This window comes from Vipera ursinii (genome assembly GCF_947247035.1).
Source record: "Vipera ursinii genome assembly, chromosome: Z".
NCBI classification, from domain to species: Eukaryota; Metazoa; Chordata; class Lepidosauria; order Squamata; family Viperidae; genus Vipera; species Vipera ursinii.
Window position 1 is genome coordinate 67719161 of NC_139517.1, and position 19051 is coordinate 67738211.

General features: G+C 35.6%; 1 protein-coding gene across 1 annotated transcript in view; it reads right to left on the reverse strand.

The window, feature by feature from the left end:
- The window catches only part of SUGCT (succinyl-CoA:glutarate-CoA transferase), a 351908-nt gene that overhangs the window by 80324 nt on the left and 252533 nt on the right, over nucleotides 1–19051 (reverse strand). The window lies entirely within an intron of this gene.

Consider the following 19051-nt stretch of genomic DNA (forward strand, 5'->3'; position numbering starts at 1 on the left):
GGCAAATCTAGACAGCACACTAAAAAGCAGAGACATCACCCTGCCAACAAAAGTGCGTATAGTCAAGGCTATGGTCTTCCCAGCTACAATGTATGGCAGTGAAAGTTGGACAATAAGAAAGGCTGAGTGCCAAAGAATTGAGGCCTTTGAACTATGGTGCTGGAGAAGAATCCTGCAAGTCCCTTGGACTGCAAGGCGATCAAACCGGTCAATCCTAGAGTAGATCAGCCCCGACTGCTGTTTAGAAGACCAGATAGTGAAGTTGAAGCTCAAATACTTTGGCCACCTAATGAGAAGGAAGGACTCACTGGAGGAGAGTCTAATGCTGGGAAAGGTTGATGGGAATAGAAGAAGGGGACGACAGAGAATGCGGTGGCTGGATGGAGTCACTGAAGCTGTAGGCGTGAGCTTAAATGGACTCCAGAAGATGGGGTGGCAATGGGTCGGACGTGACTTTGCAGCTAACAACAACAACAACAACATACCAATTTACAAATGCTTAGTTTAGAAAAATGCTCAAAATCCACAATTTTGGTCACAGACCTAATTCATGAGAGCATGCAGACTAATTTATGAAGAACTTGCTAGTTATAATAGTTGCAAATGTGAACATTGCACACTATTTCAAAAAACAATTTTGTTGGAACTATCTCTGTCCAATGTCAATCACCATACTAGATACTTAACACTTGCTGCAAAAGAATGTTATATCACTAATTTCAGTGAGATTAGGACCAAAATCGCTGTGCCCTGGTACAGTTAAAAATTGTTGCACTTGACTTATCATAATGTAAGTGAATTCAGCATTTTTTCTCCTGATTATTTTCTCTTTACAAATGAATTCAACATGAAATAAAGCCAGCAAATGTCAGCAAGGATTCATATCATGAGGAAGACCTGAAAAGTATAGCAGAGATAGACAAATTTAAGAACACTCATTGCAAAATTGTTGCTGGATGAGGGGAGGAAGCTTGATAATTCTTTTTTTTCCTATCCACAATATTGCCAACTTTTATTTTAATTTTTAAACTCAGTTCTACTATATAAATAATATCCCTTTATATATATTTCTGCCAAGTGTTTGCACAAGGTAGAATTTCTTCTCTTAACATGTGATACATTTCCTGGATTTTTAACTAGTTTTTAAGAAACAAAGCTTCATTGACACATCTAATATAACTCTGGAAAGATACTGTTCACATAAAGCAATTTTTAAAGACATTAGAGTAAGGCAAAATGGACCTAATCTGGCAGGAGTGTAAATAATTTGATGTAAAATGTAGTTGATATTTTGTTTCTTTTTTTATCCCTATATAGTCAGAATTTATGTTCAGGAACTTGATTGAAAAGACAAAATTCCAGCCACTCATATAAAATTACACTCAAAGATTTATGGAAAAAGCAAGAAAAGAATGAATATAGATTTCTGGTTAAGTGTCAGGAATAAGAGAACATGCAATTTAAATATATTTAATAGCTTTCAGCAACCAGTGGAAATATTTAGTTTGATGCATGAAAATACTGTATATGTTGGAGTGGGGAAAAATGAAATATCAGTAAATACTTCCCTTTTCCACGATATATTAAGTTTCATATATTAGTCTCTTGTGGGCACATTTCTGAAAACCATTTTTTGCATTTAGTGTTTAGATGTAAATGAGGGAGAACAAAATTCTGCTCAGAATCCTGACACAGTAAGATAAATATGGGTTGGATTCATTCCATGGATTTCTTCTGTACCCAAGTTTATTTGAACAGGCTGCACCATATTTGAAAGAAATTATAACACATTTGGGGAAATTCCTGTTATAAGAAATGATCAGGCATGGTAGAGGTTTTCAATACATTAAGATTTTGAGATAGTGGAACAGGATCTTAACATTAGTTTTTAGTTTGCCAACTTGCCATCATCATTAATAATAATAAACAGTAGGATTCTTGTTTTACAGGATAATGCAAAATGGAATAATAGGAAGACCATTTCATTGTCCTTCACACTTGATAGCATCCCTATGCTTGATTTGTAAAATTGATCAACCAGAAGGGTATAGGAATCACTATCCTTCACAAAGCTAATTTAGGATTCACCTATGAAATAAACCAGTTTTAAAAACTGTAAAAGTCATTGAAATGCATTAAGCTAAGTGATCCTCAGTATGTTATGGTCTTGATCTATATGCCTTGTGGTATATTTATTAACAATATTATTTTATTAGTTTGTATAAGTGTAATATTTTACAAAGTAATACAATATCCTAAATCATATGTTTGTATGTTTGTATAGCATATTTTTAACTTACTGAGCTAGTTAACATGCATAATGTAATAGGAAATATGTATACAACCTGTGAGAAACAGCATTAAACCTATTTCAAAATAATCCACTCTCTCAAAGGGCTACCTTGCGATAAATAACAGAGAATCATAGGAAGCTGAAATATTTTACATTGGATACATTGCTAGCGACCAAATTGTTCAGTATCTGAAGTATAATTGTTAGATGATGGCATATCTCATATGGGAGAATGAAGAAGTGCACTGTGGGTGATGATTTTAGTACCTAAAATATAGTATTCAGAATAATTATGACCAGAATTGACATTTGGATCTACCTTAATGTTTGATTTTTACTGTGGTTTGGAGTATTATTGTTAGCAGCTGTTTTAAGAACTGTGGTGGTGCAGTGGTTACAATGCAGTATTTTTGCTGACTACCAATTGCCAGCAGTTCATCAGTTCAATTCTCACTAGCTCAAGGTTGACTCAGCCTTCCATCCTTCCGAGGCCAGTAAAATGAGGAAACAGATTGTTGGGGGCAATAGGCTGACTCTATAAACTGCTTGGAGAAGACTGTAAAGCACTGTGAAGCAGTATATAAGTCTAAGTGCTACTGCTATTGCTATTTATGCTGGACAACTGAAGTTTCTATTACTGTTTCAGGTAGGTGAAATTGATACAGTTGCAAGAAAAAGTATGTGAACCCTTTGGGATTATGTGGTTTTTTGCATGAATTGGCCATAAAATGCGCTCTAAACGTCATGTAAGTCACAACAATAGAAAAACACAGTCTGCTTAAAATAATACTACACAAACATTAGCTGTTGTCATGTTTTAATTGAAGATAAGATGGAAACATTCACAGTGCAGGATGGAAAAAGTATGTGAACCTTTGGACTTAATAACTGGTTGACCCTCCTTTGGCAGCAATAACCTCAACCAAACGTTTCCTGTAGTTGCAGATCAGACCTGCACAACGATCTGGAGTAATTTTGGACCACTCCTCTGCACAAAACTGTTTCAGTGTAGCAATATTCTTGGGATGTCTGGTGTGAATCGCTCTCTTAAGGTCATGCCACAGCATTTCAATCGGGTTGAGGTCAGGACTCTGACTGGGCCACTCCAGAACATGTATTCTGTTCTGTTGAAGCCATTGTTTTGTTGAATTACTTGTATGCTTTGGGTCATTGTCCTGTTGCATCACCCATCCTCTGCGGAGCTCCAGTGGCGGACAGATGGTCGTACGTTTTCCTGCAAAATGTCCTGATAAACTCTGGAATACATTTTCCCATCAATGACAACAATCCGCCCAGGCCCTGAGGCAGCAAAGCAGCCCCAAACCATGATGCTCCCTCCGCCATGTTTTACTTTGGGGATGAGGTTTTGATGTTGCTGTGCTGTGCCATTTTTTCTCCACACATAGTGTTGTGTGTTTTTCCCAGACAACTCAATTTTGGTTTCATCTGTCCATGTTTGAAGTTTGCAAAAGAGCACCTGGATGTTCCACAGCATTACTGGCAAAATATACTGTGGACAGATGAAACCAAAATTGAGTTGTCTGGGAAAAACACACAACACTATGTGTGGAGAAAAAATGGCACAGCACAGCAACATCAAAACCTCATCCCCAAAGTAAAACATGGCGGAGGGAGCATCATGGTTTGGGGCTGCTTTGCTGCCTCAGGGCCTGGACGAATTGTTGTCATTGATGGGAAAATGTATTCCAGAGTTTATCAGGACATTTTGCAGGAAAACGTACGACCATCTGTCCGCCACTGGAGCTCCGCAGAGGATGGGTGATGCAACAGGACAATGACCCAAAGCATACAAGTAATTCAACAAAACAATGGCTTCAACAGAACAGAATACATGTTCTGGAGTGGCCCAGTCAGAGTCCTGACCTCAACCCGATTGAAATGCTGTGGCATGACCTTAAGAGAGCGATTCACACCAGACATCCCAAGAATATTGCTACACTGAAACAGTTTTGTGCAGAGGAGTGGTCCAAAATTACTCCAGATCGTTGTGCAGGTCTGATCTGCAACTACAGGAAACATTTGTTTGAGGTTATTGCTGCCAAAGGAGGGTCACCCAGTTATTAAGTCCAAAGGTTCACATACTTTTTCCATCCTGCACTGTGAATGTTTCCATTTTATCTTCAATTAAAACATGACAACAGCTAATGTTTGTGTAGTATTATTTTAAGCAGACTGTGTTTTTCTATTGTTGTGACTTACATGACGTTTAGAGCGCATTTTATGGCCAATTCATGCAAAAAACCACATAATCCCAAAGGGTTCACATACTTTTTCTTGCAACTGTATGTATTGAACTTTGTTCAATCTGAGTTATTCATTTTAATCACCGTCTGCCTCTAAATTAACTCTTGAGTGGCACACAACATAAAAACATAAAAATATACAACTGGAATAAAAGAACATAAATGTGAAACAATATGGTAAATCCAGCCAATCACATCAAAATATGTAAAGCACCTTAGCAAGGAGCTCCAAGCATCCTACCCTGAACCTTGGAAGAAAAGCCAGATCTTTAAAATCCTGTGGAACCCTATCAGAATGAGAATCAGAAAGATTTCAGAAGCAACATGATTCCAAAGTGTGACAGAAAGGCAAATTCCCAGATTCCCAATAGAGGCTTTTGCTTAGTCAAAGGAAATCAGAACATTCAAAATGTAATTTTTAAGGATGGGCTACAACTTTTAGTTACAAAGTTAGATAAATATAGTTTTTATTTCACAGTCATCCTATCCTAATAACATTTTCCATTAATAACTATCTGGTACTTTTAATTGACTATTTCTTATGTGAAAGAACAGACTATTTCAGGATGACTTGTGAACTGCAGTACCAGAAAGCATTTGTCCAGAAGTATGCATGGTCTTCCAATCAAATCTATTGTATATTGCAAAATTATGCTTAATGGGTTTACATTTATTTATTTATTTATTTATTTATTTATTTATTTATTTATTTATTTATTTATTTATTTACATTTATATACCGCCCTATTCCCTGAGGACTCAGGGCGGTTTACAGGGAATTAAAAAATCCACCATACAAAAGTTAAAAAACCAAATTAAAAAATATTAAATTGACCCTGTATACTTAAAACCCCAGTTAAAAATTTCTCCTCAGCCTGGGCCTGAGAGCTCGAAGAGCCAGGTCTTCAGGCCCCGGTGGAATGATCGGAGGTCGGGGGCACATTGATATTACAATTTCAAATATAAGTTTGGGGATTTGGGGAAGTCTGATATAGGACAGACATGTCAAACTCGCAATGTCACATGACGTCAAGAGACGTATCGGGACTGTTTTGCCATTGGGGTGGGGCCAGCTTTCGATGACACATCCGGCCCACTGACCGGCAGTTTGACACTCCTGATATAGGAGGAGTAGTGAAGTATGATTTTTTTCAATGAAAAAAAGTACAACATACTGTATTTGCTGCTGATTTAGCATAATACAGATCTATCAAACTCCCATGTCGCTTAGAGAAAGGCTGTTGGAGATGTACAATATAATCAATAAAATTAACATTAAAATCAGAATTAAAGATTAAAAAGTTTTAAAATTATAAAAATACTATTATAAAATTTCAAAAAGTGAAAAGTTCCAAGATGGAGACTTAGCAGTTGTTAATACAGATGGGGGGAGGTGTCTCATAGGGGCCAACCAGCCCACGGTTGTGTGGGCCTTTGTTTCCCCCATGCAAGTTTACACAGCCAGGTTTTGACCCCTTCAATCAATCAGAATAGAGCTGAAAGGGACGTTCAAAGTCTTCTAGTCCAACCCCCTGCTCAAATAGGAAACCCTATACCATTTCAGATTAGTGACTGTCCAGTCTCTTCTTAAAAATCAGTGAGGAAACACCCACAATTTCTGACAACAAGCTGTTCTACTAGTTAATTGTTCTCACTGTCAGGAAGTTTCTCCTTAATTCCAGGTTGCTTCTCTCCTTGATTACCGGTAGTTTCTATCCAATGTTACTTATCCTGCTCTCTGGTGCTTTGGAAAATAAGTTGACCCACTCCTCCTTGGGGCAGCCTCTCAAATACTGGAATACTGCTATCATGTCCCCCCAGTCACTCTTTTCTCTAGCCTGGCCAAACCCAAATCCTGCAACCATTCTTCATATGTTTTAGTCTCCAAGCCTTTAATCATCTTAGTTGCTCTTTGTACTTTTTAAAAAAGTCTCAACATCTTTTTTGTAATGTGATGACCAAAACTGGATGTAGTATTCCAGGTGGGCTTTACTAATGGTTTATAAAACAGTAGTAATACGTCACATGATTTTGATTCTATGCCTTTGTTTATACAACCAAATATTGTATTAGGTTTTTTTGGCTGCTGCCACACAGTGCTGTGGCCAAGAGATTGGGTATTTTTCTCGTCTCTGAGGCCAAGGTGTTCCACAGTGCAGAAGCAATGGCAGAAAAAGCCCTCTTCCTAGATCATGCCAGTCAAAATTCTTTGACTGATGAGGTCTGCAGCTTACCTTCCCTGCCTGAACAAGTGGGATGGCTGATGTGATGAGGCAAACCTGGTTCTGTAGATAGCCTGGCCCTATGCCATGTAGGGTTTTATAGGTAATAACCCACAGCTTGAATTGGACCTGGAAGCAAGCTGGCACCAATGCAGTTCATGGGGCAAAGGTGTTATATGTGCCCTTCTTTGGGCATCCAGTGTAGCTTGCACAACCATATTTTGCAACATGAAACTTCCAGATACTTTTTAATGGTAACCCCATGTACATCATGTTTCAATAATCCAATCAGGAGATGACCAGGCATGACTGACCAAAGGAAGGGCTTCCCAGTCCAAGAAGGAGTATAAGTCATGCACAATGCAGAATTTGGTAAAGGCCCTACTGGCCAAGGCTGCCATCTGCTCTTCAAGCAGGAGCTGTGAATCAAAGAGGACCCCCAAATTACACACCAGATTTGTCTGGGATAGTGCAACCCCATCCAGGACCAAAGATAATAAACTCCTGGATACAGACTGGTCCACCTACAGCCACTCCCTCTTTCCAGGACTCAGCTGAAGTTTGTTATTCCCCATCCAGACCCTCCTCAGCCTCTAGCCACAATGAGAGGTTGTCTATTGCATTACTCACTTCACCTGGGACAAAGATATATAGTTGGGTATCATCAGCAAATTGGTGTCTCATGGTAATGGATAATCTTACCCAGTGGTTTCATGTAAATGTTAAAAAGAAATGGAGAGAGCATTAAGCACTGTAGTACCCCAACAGAGGATGGCCATGAACTGGATCTATTGCGCCACCTGGGATTGGTCTCAGAGAAAGGAGATAAACTGGCACAAAACTGTATCATCCATCCCCAACTCCCTAAATCAGCATAAAAGGATACCAGGGTCCATGGTATGGAAACCTGCTGAGAGTTCAAGAAGAGCATGTATGGTCATATACAGTAGCATCTACTAAGAATAAGTGTTTATGATGTTTATGATCATACATACAACTTTCCAAATAACAGCACATGTTCATTCTAGCAGTTTTCTATAAATAGCAAAATATAAGGAAGATCTTAATCTTAATGATAAGAATCAAAATGTCAAATGAATTTACTTCCATAGCTTAGATAATATATATATATATATAGGAGTGTTGCGACTATTTCTTAAGTGACTACAGCCCAAATGTGGCTAGACAATCTGAAGCACCAGTCTCTTCCCTTATTTCAGTCTCAGGAAACAAGCCAGAAATGTTAACAGTTCATTTGTGAGAAGGGAGAATAAAACATATCATTTTTGATGGATTGCAATTTGGAGAAATGCTACAACTATATTTTGAAAATGTACATGTTTATACAAGGAAACAAAACAAACACTAGTACATCAGTCTCAAGCTACTCCTCTGTGCTTGTAATGACTTTCAACACATGCTTTTCCCCCCTTCATGTTAATTAATGTCAAAAATTTCAGATGAATTGAAAAGAAAACATATGTTATTACTGAAAAATTATAGTGTGTACCTGTTCTGTCTTTTCCTTATTTTAACTGTACAACAATTTAAAATGTTCTCCTAAATCATCATGACAATCTTTGCCTAATGAAGACAAGATGCATGCGTCTAAAATCTGTATCAAATTGATATTAATTCTGCTAGCAAGCAATGTAAGAAAAATCACTAACAAGAAAGTAGAAACCTTTCACACAAGAAAATCTAAATAAAACTCATGGATCAAATAGAACAGTACAGTTCATCCATTAATCTCGTATTAAAAACATAACTGAAAAGTAATCAACATGTCCTCAATTCTTACTAAAACTAAGCTCTCAAGTATAAATCTCAGATGATCATATCTCTTACAATAATCGAAAATATAAATTATGCATATGTCCTCATTTTGTTTCTTTTTAGCTGGCAAACATGACATAAAATATCAGTTAACTAAAGTTTCCCTTTTTGTCCAAACTGGAATATTAGATGAGCTCTAAATAAGTTATTAAGCCAACTTTAATCATAGCTTTATCTCTTGTCTAACCTAGAAACCACCATATATGGGTAAGTCTACAAGTTACAAAAGATCTAATCAGTTAGGGACTACACAACTAATAAACTGATAAGTCAAACCTGCTATAAGATGGACCACAAGCATCCTTCATACTCTAGATTATTAAAAACAAACTAGGCTCAACTTAACATTACCTAAACACGGTGGAAACAGTCCTCTTTTTTTAAAACTAAACTAAAACTATATTAAGAAGAAAACAACCAAGTTCAAACACCACCAAGGACCCCTTACTTCAACCCTGAACTACAAATATTCTCTTCTATTGATATCACATATGGACATCAAAGGCTTCAGAAAGCATGTAAGCACATTTATATCAAGGTGCAACTATTCTTTCTGCACAAATCATGCATGGCATTTATTTTATTTTATTTATTTATTTATATTTTATTTATTTCATAGCTGGATGGAAAATAGCCTAAGCAAATGAGCAGAAAATGATAGGGCTCATGATCACAGATATACACCTCAGCCTGAATATCAGTGTGAATATCAGCACAATCTGAAGGAGTAACTAGAACAAACCATCAAACCAGGCCACATAGAGAGGCTAACAACCACCAATAAGACTATTTCCTAGAGACATGCAGGAAAAACTAAAACTAATCTATAAACCAAACTATTCACACTAAATCCCAGAATGAAAAGCACTGGAGCCCAAATGGGTAGTCAACATGTCCAGATGCCCACTATCTACTGCAGAACGCAATATTCTATAGAAAGGCTTCAACTTCAACATATGTAGATGAATCAACTAGAATTCTTTGCAACCATAGAAGGAGTATTTTAAACCATAGAACTTTCCACAGAGAGCCAAGAAACCATCAGACAAACAATCATATCTCATGAACAGGACTGAGCAGTCCGCCAAAATGTAAAGAAGGACCAAATTATGAGTTCATAGTTAAGACTGTAATGCAATGCCTGGAATCTACAGTACTCCCATGTATACAACCCAAAGTATGGATCTGGTATGTAGATGATTCCTTGTTGTATTATAAAACGACCAACTAGAGAAAACACACAAAATAATCAACATCTTCAAAGAAATAAAATTCACAAGAGAAGATGAAAACAACAACACACTATCCTTCCTGGATATCCTCATCAGCAGAAGCAAAAATAGCAGATTGGAAACACATGTCTGTCATAAACCTACTCACACTAGCCAAGTGCTCCACTACCAAAGTAACAACCTAATCTCCCACAAGAAGAACATTATTTAAGAACATTATTTAGATGAGCACAAATGCAGTGCAGCAACCCTGAACATCTGAAAAAAGGTTCAGATCATCTATGCCAGGAGTCTTCAAACTTGGCCCTTTTATGACTCATGGACTTCAACTCCCAGAGTTCCTCAGCCAGCATGATGCATATAATACCTTCCAACGAGATGAATACCTACAGAACTTTTTCAAAAAGTGCATGACCACTCAACCTAGTATAGCACAACCAACACAATCTGTGAAAAGGATAGTACTGCTTTACATATACTGTAAAAACATCTCAGAAATCATCAATAGACTATTACAACCACATGGAATCCCCACAGGATACAAACCAACTAAAATCCTCCAAAATATCCTAAGTAAACCAAACAACTCAGCAGCCCCAGAAGTAAATCAAACAAACAAAAAAACCCACCAGTCATCTACAATATACAGTGTAAGGACTGTAGCAGCCACTATGTATGACAAACAGAAAGAAGACTAACAGAGTGTATCCATGATTACTAACCTGCAATCAGAAGACATGATAAAAGCTCCAAAATTTCACAACACAAATAGACTCAACCATATTCTAATTAGGAAATTGTGAGCATCCTAGACCAAACTAAATTCAAAAAGATTAGAGAATTCCATTCAAAAGGGACAATCAAAAAGCCAAATAGGAAACAAAAAGACCCAAACACCTCACCAGCAATCAACTCCCAGATGATCACAGATTAATACTAAGATTAGCAGTCTAAATGTGTATGGAGATTCTCAATCATCCAGGTCATGGTTGTCTCAAAGGTGCTTTTCAAAAGGCAACTGGACTTTCTTGGTTTTTTCCTTGAAAATATTTTGCTTCTCATCCAAGAAGCTTCTTCAGTTCTGAATGAATGGTGGGATTCTCTTATAGCTCTTATTGAATGGGAAGTTCCCTACCATTCTACTAGAACAGAAGAAGCTTCTTGGATGATAACTGAAATGTATTCAAGGAAAAAAGCAAGAAAATCCAGTTGCCTTTTGAAAAACACCTTTGAGACAAAGAAGATTAACACTGGTCCAACCATAAAAAAGAAACAATACCTCAAACAAGGAACTACAAAGGCAGACAAAGAAGCTAATGGTAAACAACAACCTAATTAGAGAACTGCCAAGACCACTCCCACCAACACTGACAGGGCAAGCCACTAATATAAAAAATGAGAAAGTGGTGGGATTCAGCCGGTTCACACCACTTCAGCAGAACCAGTAGCTATTTTTTTGTTGCCCAGGCCTAGAATGGAGTTCTGGAAGCAGCATCCACACAGAGAACCGATTGTTCACAAATTTGAATCCCACCACTGGAAGAAATCCCACCCCTTTTTGCACTGATAATGTTATCTAGTTTGGTAATGAAACATCTAAAAAACAACGTAGCTCAGAGATCGCCAAGGATCCCAAACATACTGTATATTTATTTCAAAAAGAAAAGGCAAAGTCCCTTTCAATTCAGATCTATTTTGTAATGACTATATGGATGCATGCAAAGAAGCAGTTTTCCATGAATGCTTATAGTCCTAAGTTAGAAGTTAGCAATTAAATAAAAAGATCAAAATCCCAGTTGCCTTTCATTTTTGCATAAAATACCAAAATATACCATGCTTAAAATAGGACTGTACTGATATTTGAAATGATATGTATGCTAAAAGATTACCTTTCAGAGAAAACAATTTTTGTTACCTTCTTTTTCACCATGCCTATACTTGACTGCTACTCTCTACTGAAAATCAATTCCTACAGCTTTAGCCTAAATATATACATATTGTATACCAGAAATCTTTAAAAGAAAATTACAACAAAATTTCTAAAACTATGTTTGATGACATTATCAGAGTAAAATAAAACAAAACCCACTGTCACATATGAAGGTACTTGAGGACGTAATTTAAACTAAATAAATTTAAAATAAAACCAAAAGCAAATTTAAAGAAGCTTCAGAACTATGTCAAATTGTAATGTAAATGTAAAAATTATAAAAAATGTAAGAAATCAGACTTTGTATAAAATTACAAATTTAATTTTGTACTGTTACAAACAGTGTAATGTATAATGTACAACTTGAACCTGAAAACTGATGTTTTACAAACTTTGAATAGAACTTCTAATGCTTCCTCTGAATTGATTAAACAGTAAATCAGTGTGGGCAATGCAATCTAATAAATTAAACATAGAATAATGAAAGAAAAGAAAGAAAGAAAAAGAAAAAGAGGCCATAAAATAATGATTTATTTTATGCCAACCAAAAATATTATATTCCTTTTATACATTTTTTTAATATTATCAAAGAAAATCTAGGTTTTAATGCTTCTGAATTTTTTAAAGGAAAGAATTATACAGTAAATTTTTCACCTGCCAGTTTGAGCATCTAACAGCCATATAGTTCAGCCACTCTAAATACTCCAATGACAGATTCCCAACTTATAATAATCAAAACGGATTTCAATGTCACTTGTTATAGGAAGACCATCTCCAAAGTTAACTCAATTAGTTAAAACAAGGCACACAGAATTCCATCTGTCCTGACTATGGAAACATATTCAATTCATATTTTGAAATACCATAATTTAAGAGGTATCCTCAGACTCTTTTTAAATGCTCAATAACACAAAGAATTGAGCTTAGATCTAGATGGCTGTAGAAACACTTCAGTGTTGTTTTCTTTGGCAACAATTCAGAATTCAAGCAATATATCATTTTTCTAGTTTCTCTGAAAAAGAATTAATTAACTTAATGATAATTAAATTAACAAAATCAAATTCTGTCAGCAATGGAAACATGTTTTACAATTTCAGCAATAGAGGTATCCTTCATGCCTTGCTTTTATATACCCATTGATCATATTGTTCCATTTAACTTTAACTATGGTAGCAAGGCTACTGATAATCAAAACAATTTCTTTTTCTTATATCCTCCAGCCATGGAAATGAATAATAGAAGTATTGATCTTCCTATTTTATCTTCCTTCCTTCCTTCCTTCCTTCCTTCCTTCCTTCCTTCCTTCCTTCCTTCCTTTCCTTCCCCTTCCTTCCTTCTCTCCCTTCCCTGACATAATCAAAAAACTTTGGCAATAAAATACAACAAATGGACAATCTAAAAATCTGTGCAAAACAATAACAGTAAATAAAAGAGAATAAATAATAAAAACATGTATTAAATTGAGTCAACAAAATAATGAAAATGCTCTCTAGAATCGGAGAGCCTAGTAGGAAGGACACATGTCTGAACTCCAATTGAGACCATTCAAAAGTACTGGTAACGCCATATAGAAGCATTTCCATCTAGTCTAAGCAATCTTCACCTCCCTGAAGTGTGGAACCACTAGCAAACTTTCCCAACAAAATTTCATAAATTAGGGTGATATAGTTGGAAAAAGATGGTCTTGGAGATACCAGGTGCAAAGCTATAAATGGTTTAACACACTAATTACAACAGCTTAAATTGTAGTCAGAGACCTATCAGTGAGTGCAGAGCTTGCAAAATTTATATTCTATGGTTCCAATGCTGGGAATCAGTAACAAATTAAACCATTGGGATATTTATGACATCATATGCTCATGGAAGTCTAAGATTTTAAAGGCAGTATTTCCTTTTGAACCATCCATATTATAAGTAACTAGCCATATGTTCTGTGGCATTCTAGTCTGTTAATATATTACTGTGGTGAGTTCCCATGAGTATGTATTCATGGGGTCTAATATTAAGCAATAGAGTGACATTTCCTTCTTCTTAGAAACATTTCATATATAGTATGCATCCCATATCTAAATGAATAAATAGTCCCTATGTAAATGAAGCTCTTTGTTTGACATTAAAGTTAGTTACCTGTTTTATGTTTTATTAGGGATACTAAAATAATGGTGGGCATTCATAGCTCAATGGTTCTCTGTGTCTGGCCTTTTTTCTGTCTCTGCAATCTTACTGATAATGATATTGTTCCACTTGTAGACTACTTAGGAGTTCCACTAGAATGGCTCAAGAACCAAGAAATACCTTGGTTTTGATTTTAGCCTGATGGTGGTTTTATTCCCCCCAAAATGACCAAACATAGCAACCATCAGTTGTTAGTTAAAACTTAGGGGCTACTTAATTTTCATCATTGGAATACTTAATAAATCTATTACCTGATTTGCAAGTAGGGAAGGACGAGCTACAGAATGACATCATTTCCTTGAAAAGAAGGGTGTATATACTGAAGTGGCACTGAGACTAACTTCCACCTAGTTCTGAAGTCTAGTCTGCATCAGAGCCAAGATTTATATAAAAATAGCAAAAAAAATGTAGTTGATGTTACTATTGGCATATCATCTTAAAAATCTTCCTTGCAAATAATTGATTTTTTTATACGACTGTAAATATTTTACCATATGGTTTCTAATTTTGTTTGTGAACAATTCAAATACAGATTACAAAAAAAACCAAAAACCCTCAGCATAATGATGAGCAAGTATCATTGCATTCCATGCAATCAGTTGTATGCATTTTCTTTTTCTTATATGCTGAAGGCTGTAGAGTGAGATCAAATTTATTTTGATTAGGAACAGAAGACTATGTAGTGTTGAGATAAAAAAAATATTACATTTTGATTAAGACTTGAGCCCAAGTCTTCACAAAATCTATCAACAGATTTATTGAGTTAAGTGATAATTGCCTGTGGCTATAAATCAGTTGAATTAAGATTTCAAGGGGAAGTTCCAAATTTAGAATTGTAAATAATTAGCCAGATTTTGAAGCATGCTAAATCCTTAGCAACTCTGAACAAAGTTTTTCTGAACCCTTTATTCCATCATTCTTAAGTGTTAAATTTTTGATAAGAATTCTATTCCAACCACCCTGGAAACATTTATTTTTCTTCTATTGCATTATTAGTTTTCAAGAGTTTTTCCATGTATCTTTATAGTGCTAGTTAAGATAAATTAATTGTGATGTACTTAAAAGGGGAAAAAGCCTAATCCAAGCAAAAGCTCAAATTAGGCCTCATTATAAAAAGAGATCCCTTATTGTACAAATACTCACTATAATGATCTCTATCTTTTTTTTCCGAAACACAAAGCTGCTTTTTAAAAAGGCAACTGGACTTTGTTTTTCCTTGAAGACATTTTGCTTCTCAGCCAAGAATCTTCTTCAGTTCTGACTGAATGGTGGAGGATGGAAGGATTTATATTCCTTGAAGTCATCTGGTCATTAGCACTCTTCCTGAGAATCATTGAGGGTACTCAGGGTCACCTGAATAGTGCAAATGGGTGTGGAACCTTTTTGAAGCTGTTGAAAGGACTGTATTGTAATCAGGAGATGGGTGGTGTCGTATTCTTCCCCTTCTTTTGAGAGAGGGATGAATATGAATGTAGGCTAAGGAATTCCACACTGCCTTGCCAATTCAAAACAGACATTCATAATCTGGTATGTTTACATGTTTGTATATCATGCAATCTTCATGTGCATAACTGAACTGTCACAACATGATGGGTAATCATTCTAGAACTCAAACTGGCAGCCCACAGGCCAGATGCATCACACGCAGGCCATGCCCACCCTATCTCCACAAAGGCAAAAAATGTCACGATATGTCACGTGACGCTATCAAGTTTGACACCCATATTCTAGAAGTCAAAAATGTAGTATATCATCTGGAAAGAATCAAGTTGGGAAAAGTTAATAAAATATATACCATGTATTATTTTATATAGTACAGATATAGTATATTATATATATGATATACAAAGGGTGTACCAAAAGTCAAGCCTTATAGACAAATTGTTATATAAATGTACTGAACATTTAAGACATAAAATGAGTGACTATGTTAACAGAAAATCTACGCAATACCGCATGAGTAGTAGTATTTATAAGCACATTCAAATTAAATTTTGCTTTCTGCATGATCAAAGCTATAACATGTATGGAGAATAAATTTTATTCATTTTTTATTTTCCATTTTATATGTTTGTATATTTTGTTCTTTCACTATTTCCTCCTCCAATAAATAATGGCTCATAGTACAATATAATCCCATAATGTTTAAATAATTCCAAATATACCATTATGCATCAGAAAGGACTGACTAGTTATGTCAATTGTCTTTGCTACAAAGCAGTTCCAGCTTGTATACTGGGCACACATAGAAATAAGGGGGTTTAAAATTATTTAGTAAAAGTTATAGTTCTATTGATATTCCTAATATTACTATTAAGATAATGTGGAAAAAAGCCAGACTTATAGAACAAATGAAATATGACAGCCCCTGACTTTATTTTAACTTCTGTTTTCAAAAATAGGAATAAAGAGTGGATACAATATGTCATACTTAAATATAATTTTCTGGAAGGAATCCTTGAAGCTTCTTCACAATGACTATAAGAGGTTTTCCTCCTAGTGCAGGGGTAGGCAACCTCGGCTCTTTTATGACTTGTGGACTTCAACTCCCAGAATTCCTGAACCAGCTGGCTCAGGATTTCTGGGAGTTGAAGTCCACGAGTCATAAAAGAGCCGAGGTTGCCTACCCCTGTCCTAGTGGGTAAAGTTCCACAAGAAATAAAGGAGTGTGGGTGAATTTAAATAACAGTCAAAAACACCTTAATAGCAAATAATCAAACAATATGGAAATTGGAGAGAACCGACTGGAAAGAATCAGGAGTGGGGCAGCATCTAGGGGAAAGTAATTAAATGCATAATTAATGTAGCCTGGATCAGATTCTTAGTTTTATAACCCTGCTTCCTTGGTATTTACAACTGATAGGGAAGATCAAGGGCTCTACATGTATGCATATCTAAAAGCTTCCTATGCACTGTTTATAACAGCAAATGCTGAATATGGAACATTATTCTGACTTCTAGGCAGACTGTAAAGCTATATTCAAAGAACTTGAAGACAACAATAATCCTGTTAAGTCTGTTGGATCATAACTCCAAGTGATCAGCCAAAGTGCTGGTTTAAAGGTTCAAGTATCTCATTTGTATTCTGCTAATTAGGAGGATCTCCAGATGAAATTCTATGATCTCCTTGATATGAAAATCTTACTATTCCACTAGAAACATTTTTTTCTATAATAACAATTGCAAGATCAACTGTGTAATTTAAGGAACAGCAGAGTGTAGAGATTATTAGTCAGGCATTCTGGTTATGCCTAATTGTTTCCATGTTTCTTTTGTAATATGAAATGTTTAATTAAAATAGATTTCAAAAGAAAAGCATAGACTTCCTCTAAAGTTAATTAGATACTTCCTCTGACACACCAAAGGGGAAGAGGCAATGACTCACTCAACAATAAGTATTGTTCAAATGGATACTTTCAACTAAATGTAGATTCAAAATCAGCTAAAATATTATTATACATTTTTCGAGATGAAATAAGCCAGCTTTTTACTATGTTATATCATTCAAATTTGTGAGCATATGCTGATGCCATGTTTGGATGCCTCTTGATCAAGAGTGCCACCTGTTGTATCCTCGGCAAAGGTATATAACGGGCAGTTTTTAATCAGTGAACATTCTGAAAAACTATTGCGACCAATAGCGGCCCACATGTTGTAGTAAAAATACTATTAATTTTCCTGAGAATTTTATATACAATGCAAGAAACATACACATATATAGAATAATCAATTACTAAAATAATAATATAGCAATCATTCACTTGTAAGAAAACTAGAAGCATTAACTGTAATCAATCGATCTCATTAAGGAATTTAATCAACTATTAGGCAAAAAATATTTCTCACACTAAAACAACAACCAAAATTATATTACAATAATAGCTTAATGAAGTATGGGATATATTAATTGTGTAATTTATATCTTATTAACAATATCAAAACAATAATTTTCAGAAATTCAAAGCTACTTCTATAGAACTGAAAAGACAATGATTATTTTTAATAAACATTTGAATATTCAAGAATATCCTTATCAAGTCACAGAACCATTATATAGAAAAGACGTGATGTTGATATGTTGCTCTGTTAATATACAGACATTCAAAAAACAAATTCATCAATAAAAATAAATAAATAAATAAGGCCAGGGGCAGATCATGATCTAGTAAGGAAGACAATAATATATAGGGAACAATAAAAGTATGGAAAAACTAACTCCCTGATTATAAATTACTTCTTCCCTTCTGTAATAAACAATCAGATCTTTCTCTTTCTCTAATATTATAAAGAAACTTTGTCTTGTTATTTATGTGAATTACACTAGGAAAAAACCTAGTATATATTTTTTTTCTAATTTTGGTTTCTCAAGTAATCATTATGAGGCCAGGTAAAATGGTGCTGACAAAGTTAGTAGCAAACTCTCAACACCTACAAATTTGGCCATAAAATCAAGCTTTTAGTTTCAGCCTGTCTTCTCAGGAATGGATAAAATAAAATGATGTCCTGAAATGAAAGTGCACACACACACACACACACACACACACACACACACACACGTATATGTATATGTATGTTTGCAATGTATGGCAGTGAAAGTTGGACCATAAAAAAGGCTGAGTGCCAAAGAATTGAGGCCTTTGAACTGTGGTGCTGGAGAAGACTCCTGCGAGTCCCTTGGACTGCAAGGCGATCAAACTGGTCAGTCCTAGAGGAGATCAACCCTGACTGCTCTTTAGAAGGCCAGATCCTGAAGCTAAAACTCAAATACTTTGGCCACCTAATGAGAAGGAAGGACTCACTGGAAAAGAGCTTAATGCTGGGAAAGATTGAGGGCAATAGAAGAAGGCGACGACAGAGAATGAGGTGGCTGGATGGAGTCACTGAAGCAGTAGGTGTGAGCTTAAATGGACTCCAGAAGATGGTAGAGGACAGGAAAGCCTGGAGGAACGTTGTCCATAGGGTCGTGATCGGTCGGACACGACGTCGCAGCTAACAACAACAATATATGTATGTATGTATGTATGTATGTATGTATGTATGTATGTATATATATATATATATATATATATATATATATATATATATATACACACACATAT